Here is a 6,000-nt window from a genome sequence, read left to right on the forward strand (position 1 = left end):
TCATCTGAAAAATTTTCATAAACCCGTAGGGGTCAAAAAGCTCCTGTTTGACACTGTGTTAGAGCACTCATAGTTCATCCAGGTAAATATTTTACTGAGTTCTGTAGTATTTATTGTATTTGTACAAGGGATCCTACAGTGCCATTAAAACTAAGCTCACTGTGGGATTCATATATTTTTCCATTAAACATTAGGTTGTTCCATTGCTGATTTAGAATTGGCCCACCTGTTTTTGCCTTGATATGCCTAGTCTCACCAGATGCATTGTTTGCATTCATGTTCATCTAGGGTTTCCACATTCAAACTGGGCATATACATAGATGTTTTTTTGCTGAAGGAAGCAGTTCTTAAAGCACCCGATTCAAATCACCATGAGAAAATGGATATAGCATTAAAAAGGGTTTCGATCAAGGTAACTATTCACAGCTTCCTTTGTGCAAATGTTAAATGCTGCTACTTTAATTGCATTTGATAGTAGTGGTATCCTTAAAAATCTCAGGACTGGGAAGAGGTTTATGAGTCCCTAAACTCATGTACTTACTACCATACTATTGCAGGCAATCTGCTATACAATCATTTTCATCAGTTGATTAAAACCCACTCCAAAACAAAATCAAATTTGTTGCACCCCCCACCTCGGTTGTCTAATGAAAGAATGTTCTAGATATTTATTTTCTTGACATTTGGAAATGTTCTAATTTTTATCCAAATTGTGTTCTTGAGCAGTTTATATTGATTTGTTCTTGTACCAGTACAGTTCTTGAGCCTAAATTATTCTTATTCTCCTCCTGGTTTTATTTGTCATTTTCAAAAAGAGAACTCATACTCGCTGTTACTCTTCATTTTGTGGACTGAAGCATCCTAGTCTTTCTTGTCCCATCTCTTACACTTGACTCTCCATTCCTCTGAACATCCTAGTAGCATATATTTCTGTGATATGGCCGATCAGAAGTGAATACAGATGAGGTTTCACCAGCACTATATATAATGACATGAAAGTTTCTCTGTCTCTACTGAAAATACCTTGGGTTTTTATCGTCATATTCTGCTGATGGCTCATAGCTATTCTGTGATGAATTACCTTAGTGACATCTTTCTCTGTTCTTTCCAGTCAGAACTTTGAACAGATGGATTCAGCAAAAGGCATATATGCTTGGTGCGTTTGAACTGCTGGATGTGAAATGACTCCCACTTTTAAGTGGCACAAAACTGTACCATGTTATATGCCCTGTTAATACAGCTATATGAAATGTAGCTTGCTTAGATTCAAAAAGTTTCCAGAAGGGCAGAGAAGCCCCACAAAATAGATATATGCAATGTGAAAAGTAAGCTGCTCATACACACCATTAAGCAAAAGCACAGCCTGTCTCCTGCTTAACCTTTCTTTGTTGAACATTAGACCTGACATGAGTTTGAAGCTTGAGTTTCAGAGATGTTAATGTTCTGGGTACAGGGAGGTTTTGGGGGAGACTATAGAGCATACCAAGCATAATGCTATGGAATATGTTGCTGTTTGATGGAAAATTAGATAACAGCCAAAGAAGACTTTGGCAAAGCAGGGCTTTACAGCTGATAGCAAAGCAGTGCAAAACACACAACTTCATCCACTTTTTCCACTCAACACCTACATTGTTAGTCACTTTATAGATGTCGTGAGGAGGGTGGTTATCAGTCATTTTCAAGGGCAGTACAAGCATTCCTTCTCAAACATCCATGTTTCTTGGTTGTGTCACTGAAAATGTGTTAGTGTCTCATCTGCAGTGGGCTGTGCAGCCATTTTGCTGGTGCTGCCATTTTGATCAGTGCTTCTTCTAGAACTGCTCAATCATAAAATAATAATCATGTAAATATCCTTTATCTTAACCAGATTTCCCTTAACCAGAGATTTCTCTGTTCTTTAATCACATAGAACACAATTCACTTTACATTACTTTTAGTCCTTTTATTTTAGGTTTTTAATATAAGTCGTTAGGCTTAAGTTTTTCCTGTAGTCAGTTGGATGGAAGTGAACAGCCCCAAAAAAACAGCGTGTCTAATATATACAAGATAAATCACTTGTCGCTGATAGAAGGTTGTCCTAGCTGATTATCCTAGACTGAAGACTTCACTTTTGGAATGATGCAAATGGCTGTCCTTCATACCATTTCACTAAAATTCAGTATCTCCAGAGCTGAAAGACTTCTGTATTGACCCTCTTTGGAACTTATATAGTAATTGTGTCAATGATCTGCCTCCACAGATTCTTCAGAATAGAAACTTTTTGAAGAGTGGACAAAAATCTTAGCTTTTAGTGTTGTTTTTTTCTAGAGCACATTGAATACAGGATGGTAATGAAAATGTAGTGATCCCTTTATACTCCAAGATTTTATTTGGCTAACCCAGACCCACAGGAATGCCATAACTTCTTTCATTATTCATGAGAAGAGCATGGTGGAATGCTTTCAGATGTAAATACCCTTACATCTCAATAATCAGTGCCATATGCCTCTGTAGCAATATTGATTCCAGGGATGTTTTTCTTTTAGGTATTGAAGGAAATCTTTGCAATTCCATCTTTCACCCACACAGTGACTGATGGCAAGTCAGAGAAATGGACATGTTAAGGACTTTAGAGCTCAACAAAAATGCAAAGTTCAAATCCACAAAAGGAAAGAAAAGAAACTAGAACTAGAAGAAAAAATACTGTAGATTTTGAGAGAAATAGAAAAAAGACAGGTTTAAAAGTTAAGCAGATTGGAACACGGCTATAGCTTTCATTTTGCTCTATTCATTTTACTGTTTCCTCACTTTCCAAACCCTGAATTTTAGGTTCTTCTCTAACCTTGTCTGTCATATCCAATCTTCAGGATTTCTTCTCTTGTACTCGATTGTATCACATCTACCCAAATGAAGCTATGTGCCTGGACGGAGTCTCCTAAGGGACTACCTTAGTAACACTGAATAGTAATAGAGCTGAAAACCAAGAAGAAAGACAGCAAAGAATAAATAAAGGGAAGAGAAAGAAGGCTGAAGAAAGAAGACCTCAACCTTCTTCTACTTCAACTTCCTAAGGAAAAAAAAATCCTCTATAAAATTGTAGGAGAAATGAAAATATTGCATACAATCCTTCTTTACCATTCTTTACAAACTTGCTTTTCCCACTAAAAGACCATCTTCTTTTACGTCGCTAGCTCTGATTAAAAAAGTAGCCACGGAGAGCCCAGTGTATTTGTTGTAAACAAGAATTCGGCTGTGACAGGCAAGCCAAATCATATCTCCAATGTGTAATTACTGTATTACTAGCTTGTCTAATGATAGCTGCTGTATTCAGCATTTCCATGCAAGCTGCCATTTGTATATTGTACTTCCAAGGCCCTGTTTCAGACCTATTCTGCTATAGGTCATGCTGTAATTTCGGATTAGTTTGAGTTGGGAAAGGTACCAGGCATTTCCTATGTACCTCAGTGAACAGTGATTCAGTAACTTGCTGTCTTTCATCTTCTATTAAACAAGTTCCTACATTAATATGTTTTCACAATAAATGACAAACATACTTTCCAGAAATGGAATATGTTTAATGCACATGTATGTTTGACTTCTTGTAAGAAATACGTCAATAGCCCAGTAACCAGTGAGTAGCTGGCACTGATAATTTTTTTTCCTTTTCCTTCATGGAACATGGTTCACATATTTCTAGAAACATTTACAGATGCTTTTAGATTCAAATGCCAGCAATGTTCTCCTCTGACTACCCATACTTTACCACCAAACTCAGCATTAAAAAATCAGTAGAAAATTCTGGAGCTCAAAGTTCTGTTCCCGGCTCTGCTGCAGATGTAGTGTTTCTTCAAGTTACTAGTTCATGCTGCCTCACAAACCCTTTTAAGCTCTTTTATCTTTTTTTGTGGTAATACTTTGTTATAATTGGAAATATGCAATTTAGTGAATTGAAGGTGCTATGTTGCATTATATGAAGTTATTTTCCCAGGCTAATTTAAGAGGGACCCTTGTAATTTATGAAGAAAGTTCATTTTCCTGAACTTAGCAACTAAAGTTGTAAATTCTCACTGTATTTCTTAAATCAAAAGAGACAGTCCACAGAACAGGAAAGGAAAAGCAAGTACAGGAGTTATCTGTTTCCAATCTACCTCTCACTTGTGACAATGTAAAAACATTACAACAGTAGTTCCTCTGATTGGATGAGAGGGAAAGCTCTGTGGATGTAGTGCAAACCCCATGTAAAACTCAATTGAATGAGACAACATGCATCCGGCTAGAGTGCAGATTAAACCCAGAGCTCTGCACAGAGAAACACGTAAGTCAATGGGAGAATGAAGAGTGAAGAGAGTGAAGATTTGTGTGGGTGGTTGTGCAGCAGGTGAGAACTCCCTGTGCTGGTGAGTGTGATGGCTGTGGATGTGCATCAGCAACGACTGCAGCAATGAGAAGCAGCATTGCAGTCCCTGTCCCACAAACCCTCCTGTGTGCTGGAGTGGGTGGGATTACAGCCAGTAGAGCAGACCAGATTCAGCCCTTGCTGACAGAACAGCCATTCTAATTGCCTTCCCCCCCCAAAAAAAAACCAAAACAAACCAAAAAACCTAAGGCAGAGTTACTGCCACTTTGTCCTACAGCTGTGCAGTTTAAATTCTGAGCATTTGTGGAGGAAGAACATTGAGTCTATTTGCTTTTAATAGAATCCCCCTGGTGTAACTGCTGACAGAATTTGGTTGAATGAAGGAAATTCAGGGAAGAAAACAAATAGGGGTAAAAATGGCCAGCCCCTAGGGATGGCAGCATTACACAAACACAACAAACTCATGCACAACAGTGCCCATTGTTGTTTCCAGTTTAGATTAGCCAGTGGCAGCTTGACTTTGGATAGACTCACTGCATGCTGTAGAGAGCCATGAAAAGGATGTGAACCATTTTATTGGGGGTTCACAATCCCTTCCGATGTAGCCATATGTTCACTAGTGCAAACTTTTCACTCCAGTCCACTGGTGGAAATCTTCTCATCTTAAGAGGGATCTGAAACAACAGTACTGTCTTGAGTTAACTTATTACCAGCAGGTTTGAAGGAGTTAATGCTAGTAAAAACTAGTCTGAACACTTTGTAATGACTTGTTCCAGAGTACAAATACTTCTGGTTGACCTTTGTCTAGAGCACAAAATCCTGTGAGCCAGACTTGTACATGCCACTTTCCCCAACAATCTTCATCTCACAATCATTTTAAGCCACTGAGCAACAGTTAACACAATTTTGCAATATTATAAAACACTGCAGTGTAAAGAAGATGATGGTGTTACAGCCTGCCATAAACAGCTATCAGTAAGTTTTCCTACCTCAGGAAACTAGAAATGACCTCTCTCTGTTTTGAGATGAACAAGTCAAGCAAATTCTGGAGCATGTTTTCAAATGAAGATGCAAAAACCTGCCAAAAACCTCAAGTCAACCCTCTGTGTAAAGGCATGATCACAGCTCACACTGTGTTTTAGTGGAAGAGCATGAAAAACTGCTGTGTAAGGGAAGATGCTTCTTCAGACAGCTCAGTGCTCAGACACTGCCTATGTGAAAAGAAACCATGATGCAACTAATATAAAAATAAATGCAATTCCTAAGTCTTGTCATATTTCTTAATGCAGATTAAAACAAAACAAAACAAAACAAACAAACAAACAAACAAGATGTCTGGGTCTGCAGAACACAGGGAGGAAAGAACTGACATTTCTAAATGTGCTACCCCCAAGGGACTGGGTCTGTTGTCCAGGAAAGAGCAATGCAAGATCATGCTGATGTAAGGAGCTGTAAGTTATGATAATGTAGATTATAGCTTGATAGACTCAGTAAGAAGCTGAGACAGCACATTTCTGCCCTCCATGCCAGGCACACTGGGACCATGGAACATAAGTAGTGTCCACAACAGTGACTAAGGACAGGGTCACCAGTGTCACTTGGCATGTCAGCCTGAGCAATGAGCCCACCACATCTCCTTTTGTCATTACAGATCTCACTGGGTG

Source organism: Patagioenas fasciata, chromosome 3 (assembly GCF_037038585.1).
Source record: "Patagioenas fasciata isolate bPatFas1 chromosome 3, bPatFas1.hap1, whole genome shotgun sequence".
NCBI lineage: Eukaryota > Metazoa > Chordata > Aves > Columbiformes > Columbidae > Patagioenas > Patagioenas fasciata.